The sequence below is a fragment of the Phymastichus coffea genome, unplaced genomic scaffold, assembly GCF_024137745.1.
Source record: "Phymastichus coffea isolate CEN01 unplaced genomic scaffold, Cenicafe_Pcof_1.1 PCOF00161, whole genome shotgun sequence".
Lineage (NCBI taxonomy): Eukaryota > Metazoa > Arthropoda > Insecta > Hymenoptera > Eulophidae > Phymastichus > Phymastichus coffea.
The window spans coordinates 278505-296423 of NW_026706972.1; the positions used below are offsets into that span (position 1 = coordinate 278505).

Sequence of the window (17919 nt, forward strand, 5' to 3'; positions counted from 1 at the left end):
TACAAGACCGAGACGACCAAGAAGAAGACGCTGTGCGCAAGAATCATCCCTTAATTTGCCTTCTTTGAGGGGCGTCTCCGCTGCAGGGCAGTGTATAAATATAGGTGATCAGGCCGACAGCGGCGACTGCTTTATTTATCCATTTTCCTTCTTCGTGCGACCTTTGCCGCCAAGGAACAAGCGCAAGCTCTCCGATCGCACGGGCGAGCTTGCAGCCGTTGCGCTCGCTCGGTGCCTCGCCTGACGCGTGGATTTTTTTGCGCCAGAGCCAACTTCAAAATGCCTGCGGAGTGCCATTCTGCCTTTATTTCCGATTGACGAGTTATCGCCACAGCAACGGTTCGTTCAAATGGACAATTTGGCGTTATCGAAAAGAGTTGCAGTCGACTGCTCGGATGGCGATCATTTATTAACGATAGTGCCCGAATCAGCGTCTGACAATTTCGAAAATGAAAAAGTTCGATGTCAATCTCAATCAATCTCGTGATAATCACATCGGAATAGAATCGAATGAGCTTCAGTTCGAAAGCAAACGTTATTGATTGGGAGATCAGTTTTAATGTGCTTTCGCGAAAACACAAAAAATTGTCTGATTTCTAGAATGTGAATGAAAACTTTTGTAAAAGATAGAAGTCTATCAATCGATGTATGTGCCAAGAATTTCGAGAGTTGGTCCTGACATTAACTGGTTAAGCAATTCATACAAAATACAAAACAGTTTAGTGCTGAGTAATAACCCTTAAAAATGTAAACAACCGATCGTTTCACCATTGTAATTATAACCTTGCCTTTAATAATAAAACTTCATCTTGGCTTTCATATTAAAACCGTTAATTAAAAATTACTACTGAACGTAGTAAAGATAGAAGGCGCACTCTCCAATTTTTCAAAAATTAGCTGACTTTTTTGCTTCGCCACCTTGTCGTGAACGAGATATCTACATATTCGCGAGCAAACAGAGGAATTTATCAAATAACATCGAAATAATCGACTGCCGGATATCCCACGATCGCATTTTCATTAATCCAAAAAAGTCTAGACTACGAGTAATCAAATAACCATAACAATAAAGTTTAATAGTTTTTTTTTTTACGTGGGCGGAATCATTGATTTTACGGTATTGGTTAGCACTGAAAGAGAATAGATTCTTCAATATTGGAAATACTTCATTTGGAAGCTGAATATTACGACGATTATCCTATAGCATCCTTAATAGATTATACAGTATCCTTAATTTCCGTGTTTCAAATGTAGATGAGCAATTTGGCCAGAAATGCGCCATAATTTGACTCCGTTTTCTCGAATGTTCAATCCGAGAGTACTTTCTTAATGTTCGCTATGGCCTGATAGAACAGAAGCTTCAAAAGCTTCGAAATACTTAGGTCCGTCGTTGGTTATGTTGCGAGCCCTCTTCACTCGTAAGGTCAATAAAAAAGAAAACGCGATGTTTGTATTATTTTTTCGCTTTTTCAGAATTACAGTGAGGTGGCGATAGTATGGTGCTTACTTGAGAAGCACCGAAAGCACTAGGCAATTGCATCCGCCTCGCGCGCGTTTCGCAGGCGGATTTGCAAGTTGGAAAGGATCAAGCCGCGCTCACACATTTCAGATGGAAAAGAGAGAATCGATGCACATATCATTGCCACAGACAGAACCGAGATAGACAGAGACAGAGCGAGAGAACGAGTGAGGCAGGACGTGGTTGGCGTTCATCGACCGTTGTGCAGCTGCAGCATAAATTCTTAAGTGAAATCTAGAAAGGTCCATCTTCATTAGCTCGTCTACCTACACACACGAGCACACACGAGCGAGGGGCGCGCGCGCGAGCGAGCGAGCGAGAGAGAGAGAGGGAGAGAGGGAGAGAGGGAGAGAGAGAGAGAGAGAGAGAGAGAGAGAGAGAGAGAGAGAGAGAGAGAGAGAGAGAGAGAGAGAGAGAGAAAGAGAGAGAGAGAGAAGCTGGTCGATACGAAAATAGAGCGAGTGACATCGAAAATGACGCCGCGCGCGCCCCGTGACGTTCAGCGGAATGACGTTCGGATGCACTTTTCCTTAATTTTCGTCTAATTGAGCGCTCGCGAGATTTATCGGGCGAGTCACCCCGCGAGCCACCCCGCGAGCCACCCCGCGAGCCACCCCGCGAGCCACCCCACGAGCGCCGGGCTTTCTCCGATAATTTTCTTTAATTCGCCGACGAACAGACGCACCAACCCTCCCGCCGACTTTTTTTCTCCGTGCGCGCTCTCGCGACTCTCGCGCGATCCAACGAAGAACAATCGAATCGCAGACGCGACGTTGGAGCTTTGCCACCGAACGCCAGGAGGATCCGGCGGCCAGGGGAGGCTCGCGGTGCGCCCACGCACTCGAGAGGAGCGAGCTCTCGGGCGTATTTTGGTTTCGCTCGGGCCACGCGTCCGAGCCGCACGGAAAGTCGCCGCCTCGCGTGCGCGAGCGCGTACACGCGCGCGCGAGGGACGCCCCAGATTCGCTGCCGCTGCTCGCGCCAGCCGAGTGGACCCGGAGCGATCTCTCCGGGAGACTCTTAGCCTCGTCTCGGCCGCGCGCCGACGACGCAGTCTTGCTCGCCGTGGCGCGCGCTTTCGAAAACTCATTATACCGGCTTTCCGACGGCTCGGCCGGAGAGGCAAGCAGGAGGGGGAGGGGAGGGAAAAAAAAAACGTAAAAAAGCCATCGACCGTGTTATATTTGTTATCTTTAATCCGCTGCAGCACATAGAAGAGGCGCGCACAGCTCCGGATATCCGCTCACCCTAAAGACCGCGAGGGGACTCGCGAGAGGGAGAGAAAAAAACACGCACGCCCACGCCCGCTAGACAGCGGAGACAGATAAATCGACGACAATCTGCAGCGGCGACGGCGGCGGCGGCGGCGGCGGCGCGCGAGGTCGATGACCCACTGCCACCCTGACTCGCTCTTTCGGCCGAGCTTTTTCATTGAAAAGCTTCTTTTCTCTCGGCTTATTACGGCGGCGGAGAGCAGCGATTCTCCCTCTCGAAAATAAACCGGAGCTTGCGCAAACAGCCATCTTTCGGATAATATTGTTTCAGTTGGTTCGCCGCCGCGGACGGCGCGCGCCGACTCACCTAGATAGGGCCGGACGGCGCGCGCGTTCTCGCGCGCTCGGCCCGACATTTTTCCGGCGACACGCGGCCGCCGCAGCAGTCGAGGAGCGCGCCGGGCGCCGAGCGCACGCTCGTGCCAGCAATGCAGCCGCGCAAATGGTCGACGCTCGGGGAACGGCGTCTGGACCGCGAGGCAGCTCGGCGACAATCTTGCCGACCAAAAATAGCAGCACGCGCGGAGCCACGGCGCGGGCTCGGACCTTTAGCACTTTGTTTGCCGTGGTCGTCGGCTGACGATTGCGCCGTTGGCAGGCTTTCAAAAAGAACGCGCGCGCCTCGCCGTCGCCGTCGCCGCGACCCACGTCATCGGCTCGCCTCGGCGCGGACGTCCGATGCGAGCAGGCTCTCGTCGATCAGGCGCAACGTTAGCGTCGTTCGCGGAGCGCGGACCGACGCGCGGCGATCGCGCTCGGATAACGCGCTGTTGGTCTTGGACGCGGCGCGGAGCTCGCGCACGATCGAGCTAGCCGCCGGCTTGCTATGCGCCGAACTCCTCGTGGACAATGGAGGCTTCGAAGCCCACGCGCGTCTCTCTGCGCCACTCGCTTCGACTCGAGAACGATCGCGTTACGTTAGACGACATCGATTAGCACGCAGTCTGTGGCCGATCAAACTCGTATAGGTGCTGGATCAATAAAACGCCGTATTTGCCAGATAAACTTTGCTGTATTTACCAATGTTTTGCTACAATCGTTAATTATTGTTGGACATTTGAAACCATTTTTTTCAAAAACAGATGCAACACTGTAATACTAAGAAGCCTAAATTATCGCATTTCGAACCGGATGTTGTTCAAATTTGAACGTAAAATATAAGTACATTTTTCTTTTTCATTAAAAAGTTGCCGACTTCAAGAAATACGTCTGCTTGAAAAAAGACATTTCCGCTTGTTTACAACTTCATTTGAGAATGCCAACGATTAAGAACGCAGCACACGTATCAATAAATCTTTTTGTCCACCGGATTACGCATAATTAAAGAAAACAAAGAATTTGCAATGATTTCTTGCGTGGATCGATAAATACAATTCTAATCGATATCCAATTCAATAGCGCGATGAACAAAATACCAGCAGTCTATCACGTAAATAAGTCAATGATTACAATTCTAGACTCGTTGAAAATAGTGTCTAATAAATTTGAGACTGTGTATTTGCAGTAAAACTACCAAATGCGGGTGAACTTGATAAATTACTTATATTAACTCTGTAATTTCACGTGATTATACACAGAGAAAAAGTTCATTCCAAAAATTACGATGACAGACCGATAATGCAATTACTTTTTACCAAGAAACTTCAATTCCATAATGACAAATCCATACTTTTTTGAGCATTGAAAATTTATACAGAAAACTCGTGAAAATTATGGATATTCGACATAATTTTTTCATGTCATTGGCGTAAATTTTACTGTGACGGTTGCCCACTTTTTACCTCTGCCTTTCGTTGCCGTGAAGCACGTGATCAACCACTACAGTTAAACTCAGGTTGTGTTCTTTGCTTCACTGGCAGTTTAATTTATAATTTTGTTGTAGTTTTGTTCTACTTTTTCAAATGTTCACAAGATAATGATTATAATTTGTGGATTAAAATTTAAAAACACGTGATTTAGTTAACGGTTATTTCATGCTTGTAATAATCCTAACCTCCAAAATTTATTTCATTACGTGCTATATCGGCCGATAAATTTTTCTTTATTATTAAACCTTCTCACGAGGATCATTGGCCATCTCTATCAATTTTACGGGTTTATTTTCTCCGTAAAATGAATTTCGATTTGTCGAGTTTTGATCTAGCTACCGGTCTAGTGAAAAATCTACCGATCTCTATAACCTTCTGTTTGTGTAAACATTTGAAATTCAGGAGGCGATTTTTTTCAATTGTGTCAATTGTGACACAAATCGCGGAAAAAGTCAATTCCGATAGAAATGAAACGAGACCAACTGGTGTGTATACCCTTTGGAATGGGATCAGCCCGAAAGAAATCGGTTCGGGCGAGTAGGAAACGCACCCGCGCGCTTAAAAAGTCAAGTCTGGTGCAAAGACCCGTCCTTTTTGAAGTCGGCAACGAAATAATGCCACGTCTAGACGTTCATTTTTTAATTATGTCCGCCTATACTTCTATGAAAAGCATTTTCAATTGATGCGGACATTTCGATTGATCAACGATTACGCGCGACAATTCAATATCGCATTATGCATGTTCTATAAAAGATGAAAAAGCTGTCGATGATCCGAGATCATTCATCGATCTCATTAACAAAAACATCTTGCCTCTCAACTTCGATATTTGCATTTTGCAAAACATTCAGATATATTTCGTTCAATCTCAATTTTGTTGCAGCACCTGCAGTAATAACGCGACAGCTTTTTAAAACTAAAAGTCGCGATAACCGTCGAACAAAAACATCGGATATCACGTTGTCATCGGCAAGCTGAAATTTCACAGAGCGCCGTCGCACGTTCGTCAAATTGCATATATTCCGTCGTACGAGGCACTTCGATCGCAGCATTAGCTTGGCAACGAAGACATGGTAATCTCGTTAGCAATAAGTCAGCACGACAGCGCTCGAACAGAAATGACATCGATCTAATAAAGCGCAGGCAGGCCTTTCTTCAGTTCCGCTACGTACAACAACCGACGAAGAAGCGTACGGTGCTTTTTCTTTTTTCAAAGGAATGGACCGTATGAATTATTTTTGATTTTGTATTACGGATTTACTAACGAGAATCGAGAATTATTGATACGGAGCGAAAATAGTTCGACGCGATTTGATTTGGCTTTTATTAAGTCACGCGGATAATTCATTTCACTAGGCCGCGCGCGCGATATTATTAAACTTTCCGGCAGCGAGCGAAGCTATATTCCTTTTTTCCAATCATTGCGATGGGATTAATATGCAGCGACGGTAAACGCGCCCTTCATTGCCGCGCGCGGACGACGCTAATTTTTCGGCGATTCGTTCATTTTTCACGACGACGACGAACGATCGTGTTAAACTTGCAGCCACCAGCTGCGCGTTATTTCCTTTGGAATGATCGTTGCGGGAACGCGTACGAAAAGCTTTGAGAGGCGAAGGAAATCGTTGCAGCTTATCGCGGCCATTCGCACGTGTAAGGCACAGCTAATTAGCGCGACATAATACTAATGTCTTTGTTTTCCGGACGATAGCATTGCCACGGCGAGGGAAATTTATATCGTTCGGCCACACCCGAGCTTGTTTGCATTACACCGGACGGTCAAAATCGCCACGCAATGATATCGCGGCGCGTCGTCAAGCGGCATTCATAATTAATCGCTCAGTCAAACGCGAAAGCAACATTGTTCACAATACGCGACCAACGCAAAAGACTACGCGTAGCGTCAACTTCAAATTTTCTTTTTTTTCGCAGAGAGAAAGAGCGAGAGTGAGAGAGAGAGAGAGAGAGAGAGAGAGAGAGAGAGCGCCGAGTGATCGGGTTGTTTGCTAACGAGGCTTTTCGGATCTATTATTAGAGAACGATCTAACATGTTGGCACGTGTGCAACGCGAGAGATACTCGTCGATATACGCTCTCGCATATTTCGCCGGCGCAGAGACTTTGGCAGAGCGAGAACGACGTAAGGATGGAAAAATTTGCGGCGTATTTTTAGTTTTTTTCCTTCCTCCTCGGAATCCCGGCGATGAGCAACTCGTCTTCGGCCGCGCTTACTTCGCTCGAGGAGAAACAGCCGCACCGCGTCCGCGTGATTTTCCGCACTAAATGCAACTGCCGACGAGGCCGGGTAGCCACTCGCACTTGGTGTCGGCGGCGCACTCGCGAGATCACCAGAAACACCCACGGCTAGCCGAAGCAACGGCGACGACGAGGCCGCAGCGCGCATTCGACGACGTCCTGAGCCAATCTGCTGATGACGATGCTAAAACTAACCCTGGTTTCGCCTGTCTACATTTATAACATCCTTTCCTCTCTCTCCTAGCCCACGTCTCTATCTCTCTCTCACTCTCGCTTCGCTCTCAATTTTAGCTTGCCGTATTAACAAACCTGCCGCTGCCTCGCTGTATATACGCGTACGCAGCCGCTCGCGGCGAGCAAGTGGAAAAGATACCAAAAATAATTCCCTCTCGCGAAGAAATAAATCGAGAGAGAGAGCGAGAGAGAGAGAGAGAGAGAGAGAAAGAGAGAGGCAGCACACACACCCCCGGCGCGGCACGCGTCTTAGCCGCGGTCGTCGCAGTGGCATCGCCCCTCTCTCTCTTTCGATAATATAAGAAGAGAAGCCAGCCTGGCCACAGTCGGGCACTAGGTGCTCACTCTCCGCGCGTTCCTCGCTCGACGGACCGCTGCCACTGCGAACTGCAGTGCCGCGACGCTCACGTGGACCCGTGCACCACCAACGAGGTGAAGTTCACGAGAGTCGGGCGTGCCGGCGAGGCAAGTGAAGTTCCGTCAGGCTAACATCGCGGATCTACCAAGAGGAAGCGCAGTGTGAACCTCGCGGACGGGCCTGTGCTCGCGCGCGTGATCGCAGCGGGCGAGCAAGGGAGAGAGAGAGAGAGAGATAGAGAGAGAAAAGTCATTTTCGATAGGCAACGTTCGACGCCTTATAAATATAGAGAGGAGCTTTTCGCGAGCGAGCCCAGTCCGAGAGAAGAAGAAAGAAGCGAACAACTTACCTCTGCTGTTTTTAGAACTCCACTCCCAGAACTGCGCGAGGCGGCCAACACCAAAATACCACATGAGCTGCGCGACGTTGGCGCGCTGCGCGCTTTCGCGGGGCTTTGCCTTCGCGTGGGGGCCAACAAGTCCGTGTTTGAGGGTGTCTGTGTCTGTGTGTGTATGCGTGTGTGTGCGTGCGTGCTTCGGTTGAACAGCACGGCACAGCCTCTCTCTATCTCACTCTCCCTCTTAGCGCGGCTGTGAAAGAGAAAAGGCATACATGACGTGTACGTGTACGAGTGAATCGAGTTCGGTTTTGGTTAGGTTCGAACACGTGACCCTGGCGGGACTGCTAGTGGGGGAAGATGCGAACAAAATGACGCTGCGCTCGACAAATGGCCGACGCTATTTTTGGACATGCTCTCGGTTTTTTGAAACTTTTACGCTGAGCTTTTTCCGTGCTGCCATTGCCGATTGTTAATTGTACATTTGGGGATGCTACGATGAGATATTCTTTGGAGTATGGTTTTGATTGATCAATTTGTTATATCGTTGGACCGAATGGGGGGAGGGGAGGGGGGCACGAACGTGGTCGAGCTATTTTTCGCCGACGCGTGGCATACACGTACAGCCTCACATCCCATTGGTCCATCAGGGTTTCGTTGTGTGGCCAAGAATCTCGCGGGGCGGTGCCGACGACGACGAAGACGACGGCGACGATCGTCACGGCTCGGTTTTCATCTTGGCGAGCGCGATTTTTTCTTTCGTTTCTTGCTCGACGTTGAGAAATGAGCTATAACACAGCTTCTGCTTTTTTTACGACCAAAAATTATAAGTAGGTCTAACTGCAATTTCCGAATTAACGAATGACGGTTGTCGACGAGCTGAATTAGTGACACATGATCGGTAAAATTCAAGGAGGATTTTGAAAATCGTTAAATAAGATGTTTCAGAGACTTTTTTTTCTGATAAGCGCTTTGCAAATATTGGTGTGTCCCACATGATCACGATGACTCATAAATTTGATGGTGACTTTCGAAGATTGATAATGAATACTCGTCATAGAAAACCTAGTACGAAGAGCAAACGAAGGAAAGATCCGGAGAAGTTATTTGACGAGAAACAGCGAAAAGCGCACACGAGATAAGAAACCTGTCGATAGATAGAGAGAATGGTCAAGACGCGTACGTAACAAGCTCGCAGCGACAACGGCATAATACGGTATCGCAGTCAATTGATCAGCCGCAGCTTCGCCCGGATTTTCGGCTGGCTCGCAACGAGAAGGAGAGAAGCAGCGGCGGCTTCGACATCTTGAGGTACAGCACAGACGGCGGACGCGAGCGTAATTGGCGTCGTCGCCTTGGGCGGCAGCGACGACAACGCCGCGGAGCCCGAAGGCCGCCGATTTTCAAGGCGGATGCCAATTCCATGCGGTTGCGACACGCGCGCGCCGAGCGATGTGGAGCGATGCCTCCTCTCGGGGAGGAGGAGAGCGAGCGCCGGGCTCGGCCGGGCTCGGCCGGACTCTTCCCTCGTTCGCGCGGCGTCGAACCCCGGAGCTCCTCTTTTCGCGCGCGGGCGAGCGAAAGCAGGGGAGAGAGAGAGAGAGCGCACGGCGGCCAGGCTCTAAATGAAAATCCTATACAGCGCGTCAAACGGATATGCGACAGCTGAAGAGCAAGTCGAAATTTAGACAATCGACTAGCTGTCTCGCGAGCGAGACACACATTGCTGGCGTAAAAAAGACAGCGAAGAACGCACGAGCCGTGGAGGGAGGGAGAGTGACGTGATTACATTTGTGTGCCGCGAGATCGAGAGAGATCCAATTATTAATTATCCGCTCGCTCGTTCGCCCGAGAGAGAGAGAGAGAGAGAGAGAGAGAGAGAGAGAGAGAGAGAGAGAGAGAGAGAGAGAGATATCTAATTCGCTTATGCATGTGCCAACCGAAATAGCGTCTCGTTCAATTATTTAAGCGCGCGAGCGGTAGCAGCAGGTGAACTGGTGAGAAAGGTGAACGATCTCTCTCTCTCTCTCTCTCTCTCTCTCTCGCTCGCGCACGGCTTCGGATTCGCTCTTCTCTCGTCGTTTCGTGCAATCGGCTTTCATCGGCGAGGAAGGCGCGCAGCTTTGACTCGCTCGTCGGTCGAGGCGGCGATCCCGTTTTTCCCTTCGAATCGATCTTTGGCGCGGCTGCAATCGCATCTTTCCGCGACGCCTCGCAAACGCGTCGACCAATCCGTTCAGCCGGCTCGCCGCTGTGACATTCGCGAAAAAATGAGTTGTCCCGCGGGTAACGTCTGCTCTAATTGGCGTGGCGCTCGGATTACCCGACGTAACGGCGCGTCGCGGCTGCCTTCCGTCGTGCGCGGCCAAACAATCGGCGCACGTGCTGCGAGCCCTCCGTACGTCTTTTCCGTTTCCTCCGCGGCGGATCGGCACGTGCCGCTCGATAAATCTGTCGCCGGCAGCTGACGACGACGCCATGCTCCGCAGCCGGCGTCGGGCCTTTCTTTTCCTTGCCTTTTTGTCTTCACTCCCTTCGCCCGGCCGAGCGCCTATTTTACTCTCTTTGGAAAGTCGAGAACTCTGGTTGGCGAAAGCAGGGCCTTCTCGCCGAACGCCTCTCGACGAACGGCTCTCGATTCCAACGTTATTCTCCACTTCGCGCGGGGACTTTGGAAATGGAAGCACGCGGCGAATACGCGCCAGCTTTCCTCGTCGAGCACTCCTTTCATTTGCATTATTACGACACACCTCGCTTTGTCAACGTAAGTATACATGTGACAAACGAAAACAATACAGCCCCCCAAACGTATCACGTCCGCACTGAGGAAACATTTTGGAATGATTTGCTCGTGACGCGACGTGGAATCACGTACAGAATCCAGCTTGAGCTGCATAGCCGATGATTTAGTCACCGTAGAGAGCGAACGAGAGAGAGAGAGAGAGAGAGAGAGAGAGAGAGAGAGAGAGAGAGAGAGAGAGAGAGAGGAAAAGAAGGGACGAAGCAGCTTCACGTGTAGAGGGACGAAAAAAGCAATTTATGTGTTTCACAGCTGATCGTCGAGATTCTAGAAATAGACGGGCGCGCGCTGATACATATATTCAGCGACTCATTGCTACGCGCGCGGTAATTGACGGCAGAGATAGGTGAATTGGCGAGAATTCGGCGTACCCTCGTCGCCTCATCGATCTGCCCTCTCGCGAGCACTCTGCTGACTCACGGGGAGAGCGCCACGGCTCTCGGACGCCGATTTGCAGTTCCTTCAGGCGCAAAAAATATGGATGAGAAGCCGCGGGAACGACGTCCGGGTCGTTATCAACTCGTCGTCGACTGTGGGCAGCAAAGGGAGGGAGCTTTCGGTGCCTTTTGGCTCTCCGCGAGGCAGCCGCCAGATAATTAAATCAGCGAGGCCGTGCGCATAAGTGACGGGAAAGCCATTAAAAGAAAAGACGGTTGAGCGCGACGCACATCACGAAAAATCTCCCGTCCGTCTGCCTCCGAGTGCTTGCACCGGAAAAGCGCAGAAAGCCGCCGCGGCATCCGAAAATAGCAGCCTCTCCCCTCCCGTTTTTGTCGGTAAACCTGCCTGCGTTGCCCCCTTCGGCGTTCCTCTTTTTCTCGTCGATCGAGAGGACGCGTGCCGTTCGCGCGACTGCTCCTCGCGCTTAATGGAGAGCGGTTACGCGCGCGCGTTTCGACACTCGAATATATCGCTCGGAGCGAGCGGCGCGTCGCACCCGGCCCACGGTTCTTTCCACGGAAAGCCAAATCAATCGTCGTCGCCGTGGGTAGCGCGCCGCCGACTGCAGTGCCTCGCGATGATCGCTCGATCGATCGCTAAACGCGCCGAAAAAGAAAAGCAACGCGTTCATTCACGGCGAGCCGCGGAGGGGAGGCGAAAAGAAAAACAACGAAAAAACAAAAAGAAATTGGCGAACGCCCGCCCGCCCGCTCGCTCGCTCGCGAGTCTTTGTCCTCTCGTTGCGAGAAGGGAACTAAAATTAACTTTGGCGTGCACGTGCGCGCACTTTTCGCATTACAACAACGCGCGTGCGCGCGTGCACGCGCGCGCGCGATACAGGCAGCTGTGAGAGATCGAGTTTTACGGGCTGCCGGCGCTTTTTACGCGAATCCAATGGCGAATAAAGCCTCGTTAATTCGCGCGGCGCTTTGCGCTTGCGGCCTTCCATCTGCAGCCAGAGAATTCCAGTGGAAGGCCCTCGAGAGGACGAGCGAACCCGGTTGACCACATCGGTGCGCCTACGTCTCGGCGAAAAATAACAGGCGTCGTGCGTCCCAACGAAGGTTATCGCCGTAGGAGTAAACGCACGCCTATCGAGAGGCGGACAAAGCTATCTCGCGAGCCCCGCTGCAGACGTCGATGGGGGATAAAGTAGCAGCGACTGGCATCTTCAAAACGCTGCTGCTGCTGTTGCTGCTGCTGCTGCTGCTGCTGCTGCTGCTGCTGCTGCTGCTGCTGCTGCTGCCGCTGCTGCTGCCGCTGCCGCTGCTGCTGCCAACTTATCGCCGCTGCCGCTGCCGCCGCAGGAAAAAAAAATGCCTTCGTAAAAGGCGGACTATCGCTCGAGAGAAGAGAATGGCCAGAGCTCGATCGAGTTTTCTAGGTCAGAACGCGCCGATATCAAAAGGTTTCTCGGTGTACTTGAGAGACTGCGATTACGACACTTCACTCTCGATGCTCGACCGGTTGTTATTTTGGATTTGGACGCTGCTTGCGCTCACGGCCGATCGTCTTCGACATCGAGGAGTCTGTAGCTCGATACGATCTCGGTGTCGTCTAAAACCAGCGAATTCTCCGACCGTGCACCGCGACAACTGTTTCGTTTGGGAGTACCAGTTTTGCTCTTTCGCTGCTACGGCAGTCACAAAAAGAGCGTAAAAAAAACAAGCCAACGCCGTTCTCGTTTGCGAAGGTTGGGTTTTTGACGAGGAAAATCCGAATAACCGACGAGCCGAATTTGGCGGACGGCCGTGCAGTGGGAGAAGGCGAGCGCGATAATCAGGCTAAGTTGCAATTGTCGATTCTCATCGAGTTTCAATGCGAGCGAGCTGTCGCAGCTTACATCGATTGAGGACACTGCCAAGATAGCTCAGTCGGCTTATCGACGAAGAAACGCGGAGGAAAAGGTTGGGATCGGACGGCAGGCGATCGGCTATAAAAATTGGTCCGAGCGAGCGAGTCGGTCATAAAGACGCGCAACGGGGCGGCCTGTCGCGAAGGAGCTTTCGGCGCGTGGCGCAGCTGGGGCGGTGGCCGCGCTGCAGATCGAGCCGCCAGTCAGGGTGGCCAAAGCGGAGAGGCTGCATTATTCAGGCGTGTTCGGGCGGCTGGACGCGCGCGATCGATGCAACGAGGCGCTCGCGGCCAGAGCGATCGAGTCATGCATTTTGCAGCGCGACTCCTTAGCGGCGCCGGCGAGCTGATTAATCTTGGAACATCGGAGGTCTCACGGAGAGTTGATCTCTTTCCAACATTCATGCGATTATCGACGCGAGCGTCTCTAAGTTTAACCGGCGCGCGGCCGCGTCCAAGATCCGCGGCGCTATCGACGTTCGAGCACTCGCTCCCCACGAAACTGCCGCATCCCGAGACAAAAAACCAGAGCAGAGCAGGCGGCGAGAGAAGAAGCTCCGCGGCATCTGCATGACGTATGTGTCGCGCGCCGGGAGAGTGAATTCTTATGCCTCGTTAAAGCGGATCCTCTCCGACGCACGTGGGGTTGTCGTACGGGCCGTGAAGCCACGCTACACCTCATGCTGCGACGCTGCGACGCTGCGACGCTGCGACGCTGCGACGCTACGCCGACCCTCCCTCGCGCGCTCTTACGGCCACGCTCGGCTTCGTGTCGCCTTCTCTCGCTTTATCCCGCTCGCTTCTCTTACCCGATTGTGCTTTGCCGTCGGCCGCCAAGACCAGTTGCCGGCTACCGCAGACCTGCTCCATTCTCCACAGTCGCCACGAAACCTTTCGGATAACAGGACTTTCAACAACAATACAACTACAAGTGTTGCCGCGGCGATATTACGGTATGGCTCATCGACAGCTCTATTGTCGTTTGCAAGATTCCACTTGACCAGGCGGTCGAAGCCGATATCTCTTGGCGTGTGCACTGCAAATCAAATTTCTTCGATGTTATAATTTCTCTCTGAAAATAAGCCCCTCGCTTTCCCCAACTGCGGCAATGAAAAATTGATTTTCTTCAATTGAGAACAACGTCCTACATTTACGGAGTGTTCGTTAAGAATGCAACAGCTTTTAAGAATTTTTTTTCTCGACCGTATCGTACTTAGCTTACGTTGTTGCCCCCTGTCACGCGCCCATCGGAATCATTTTTTTCTATCGTGTTTCGTCAAACGAGCCTCCTTTCAACTCCAAAACGAAAGCAAGGAGAAATTGGTTCACGGAATTCTTACCAGATAGTACATAAAAGAGTCTTCTCTCTCTCTCTCTCTCTCTCTCTCTCTCTCTCTCTCTCTCTCTCTCTCTCTCTCTCTTCCATCTCTGTCTGGCCGCGCAGCCGAAATTGTCCCAAATTCCGAGCATCAAACGCAGAAAAGATACACAAACCGGCCGTCGCGTACTGCAGCGCCGCTGCCTGGCTAGCTAATACAGTTTGATCTTCCTCAAAGAGCGCGAATATATGCGTGCCGGAGTGGCGCGAAGTTCGCGCTGCGCCCGAATCTCGGTAGGAGAGGTTTTGGCGACACGGCTGCTCTCGGCGAACATGTGTCGCGCACATATCTCCCACGTGCGCGAGCGCAACCCGATATCTCGCTCTCCCCAGAGTCTCTCGCTCTCGGACTACCGCTGCCGTTGGATTCGATTCCCTTTGTCGTCGCGTGGATTTCTCGACGAGATCTCGCGGAGCTCGACGCACTCCAATGGCGCGACGGTATACACCCACCGCCAACCGCATCCGCGGCGCGCGCTCGTGGAGTCGGCGATTGTTCGCTCGTAGGCAACCAGCCGTGCGCTCTCCCGGGCTCTCCCGGGCTCTCCCGGGCTCTCCCGGAGTATCGCGTTTCAGGTTCGCGCGTCGCTTGCAAAACGGAGAGATCGAAGCGCCGCGCCGTGTCGCGTGGCGATTCCATGCGGGCCGTCTTTTCGGTCATTTCGAGCGAAGAAAAAAAAATTAAAAAAAAAAACAACGAGGGGGCCAGGGGGAGACATTGTGTAATCGACCGATCGTTCGTTAATCCAACCAGATAGATTTCTTAACGCCTTCATCTTAGACTGCCCTCTTGTTTGTGGCTTTTGGCGAATGAATCACGTTCCTCTTCGATTCAACTTGTTCAGCGCTGTCGTTCCGCTTGGCCATCGGGCAATAATCCGAACTCGGACGCGAGCTTGCAAGCTCTTCCAAGCCGCTCGAGGAGAGAGCACCGCAGACGACGACGCATCCGCGTACAAACGACAACAACCAGGAGAAAGAAAAAGCTCGACCAGAAAAAAAACAAAGATCTCGGCATGGCGCAGGCAAAAGCAGAGGAGCGCGGGGAGAGGGGAGCTCTGGCAGCTGGCGCGTGCGGCGTCGAGCCATTTAAGGCGCGGACGCCCGGCGTCGCAACGCGCTTACTCTCTTACGCACCGTATACTTGCCCCTCCCTCGCACACGTACGCGCACGCCGCAGCTTTTCAACATTTTCGCGTGCGCACTGCTGCATCCAAGGGCGGGCGGGAGGGGGAAGGAACGCTGTGATCGTTTCACTCACCTGAAACATACAAAAAACCAAGAATGAATCAGTTGCGAAAAACGAAATATAGGAATTTTGACGGAGAGAGATAGCCGCGAATATCTCGACGCTGTTCTTCTTCGTTGCCCTCCTTGTACCGGAATATTATATCGTCGAGAGCGAGAGCGAGAGCAAGAGCGAGAGAGAGGCAATCTTAATCTTCTTATTTCTCTTTTTTTTATCTCTTGCCTCGTACATGTACATCTGAGAATTTCAGCAGTTTCTATTGATATTTTTGGTTTTCTCTCGATCTGCACCCCTGCCCCCTTTTTTTCTTGGAAATATAGAACGAAAAGGGTTGAGCTACTGTAGAATGAAACAAGTGCATTTCCAAATGAGATTCGAGGGAGGATTGCGACGAGAGGACTGGGCACATGGTTATCCCAGAGTCGAGCTGCAAGCTGAATTCGCCAACACATGCACTTTCAAGCGTGCCCTTCAAAAAATATCAATCAGGCTACGCGCAAGGGAAAAAAAGCACGGGGAATAATAAAAAAGTAAAGCGTTCTCACATGTCGTTTGACGCACTTAGTCGAACGCATACGCACACACGTAGTCGAAAAGCTCCCTCCATTCTCCTCTGCTTTACAGCCTCGCCGCGCTGCGGTGACACGTGCAAGACGTCGTTCCGCTTTTTCCTTCGCCTCCCCCATCCCCTCTCCCTCTCACCCTTTCTCTCGTCGTGCATGCGTGCACTCTCGTTTTTTTCCCTTCGCGCGCGCTGCTTTGTTGCGAGTTTATACTTTGGAGATACAGCGGAGACGCGATCGCTTGGATCGGGGCAGCCGCGCGCGGTAATGTTTTGCGCGGCGCACTCGAAACAAAGTAGCGGGCGTCAGCGAACGCCGAGAAACGGACACGGGATGTCGCGCGAATCCGAAGAGTGGTGACGGGCTGCTCGCGCCAAGTTCTCCTTTTGCCCCCGAAAAAATGTCGCACATTCTTTGTCGCTGTTGCCGCTTTACAAACGAAAACGCGTGCCTTCGACCGCGAACAATATTATACTTTTTTGTTTTTGGTGATTTTTTTTCTTTTTCTCCCGATAAAATTTCACGCGCAACGGCAACAGAAGAACAAAAAATAGTTATCGCTCGAGTTTGCCCAATCGCCGCGCGCCACGTTGCCCAGCGCGCGAAGAAGAAACTAACACGCGATCAATTGGATCGACCGAAGAATTTAGGCAGCAATCGACTCTCGACATCAGCCGCGATAAAGCGTCACATTATAGACCGAGAGAAGCTCAAAAGCGCGCTCGTGCGGAGGGGAGTCTAATGGTTATAGTTTTATAACTCGATTGGCATCGGGACGATAACGAGTATCGATAGCCGCGAAGCGCGCCCGCATGCGGCCCGAGAGGGGGGGGGGAGAGAAATCAGATAACGCAATTGGCTAAATGGGCGATCCATCGTGAGTTTGGTGCGCGCGTATTTCGAGAAAACATCGACGGGGGCGTGCGCGCGGGGAATTAAGGATCGCCTCGGCGCTGGCCGCCTATTGAAAATAACGAGGATCGTCGATTATTCAGCCGAGCCAGTGTGGCGATCGGCGAAGCGCTCGGACGAAGCGTAGCGCATCCTTGGCGGAGTTCAAGCTCAAGCCCGTAGGAGCTGGCCCGCGAGCGCGGTCCTCGCTCTGCCCCTCGCTCGTGATGTTGTCTATTGTGGTCGCGCGCGTCGTCTAATAAAAGCAGCCGGCGCATCGAAAATACACGTACGCGCTATATCAGCGGCTACGCTGCGCCGCGCGCGCGTCCGCGCCTCATCGATAATTCATGCTCGCAGACGGCTATAGGCTTTGCGCGCGTGCACCTTATAGACGCGCGTCTCTCTCTCTCGACGCGTACCTCAGATCAATTTGCTCGGATTGTTTTGATTGCTCCGCGGGCGATTGCGTGTCGCGCGGAGCAGTTATTTCGTCTCTGCGAGGCGTCGGGCCGAGAGGGTTGGCCCTCCCGGTAAGGGCTGAGAGCGGTTGGCACGCGCGCGTCACAAAGTTTCTCGCAAAAAGGCTAGTCTCGGGATACTTTGCCCGTGCGACGCGCGTCTATTTCCGTACGTAAACGGCACCTTCGCACTGCTACGCACGCTGCTCACGCTTATTCTAGAGCTCAGCCGCGCTTTCACCGTCCGTTCGTAGGCAAAACTTTCTTCCCTCCGCGTTAAATCACTTCCCATTTAGCCCGTAATATCAGTTCCGCGCTCTCGAATCAAATCCAGATTTTTCGCTTGAATAATTGACGCAGTGACGTTCGCCGTTGGTTCGCTCCTTTTCTTCCTTTATTTTTTTTTCATCTCCGAACAGGAGCAGCAGCATCAAGATCTTCTTCGTCAATAATAGACCGATGTCGGAGAATGAGAGAGATTATCGATTGCACTGAAT

At 51.8% G+C, this 17919-nt stretch overlaps 1 protein-coding gene across 7 annotated transcripts in view; it reads right to left on the reverse strand.

Moving 5' to 3' along the window:
* LOC131672873 (myocyte-specific enhancer factor 2) overlaps positions 1-17919 on the reverse strand; it is a 40543-nt gene that overhangs the window by 15211 nt on the left and 7413 nt on the right. For 5 of the 7 annotated variants that reach the window (XM_058950380.1, XM_058950382.1, XM_058950381.1 and 2 more), the window contains exon 2: positions 7798-8038. The exons of 1 other annotated variant lie outside the window; for it this stretch is intronic. The gene's annotated coding sequence lies outside the window, so the exon portion shown is untranslated. Of the gene's footprint in view, positions 1-7797; positions 8039-13689; positions 13891-17919 lie in introns of those variants that run through there. One more of the 7 variants, XM_058950378.1, reaches the window with a different exon arrangement.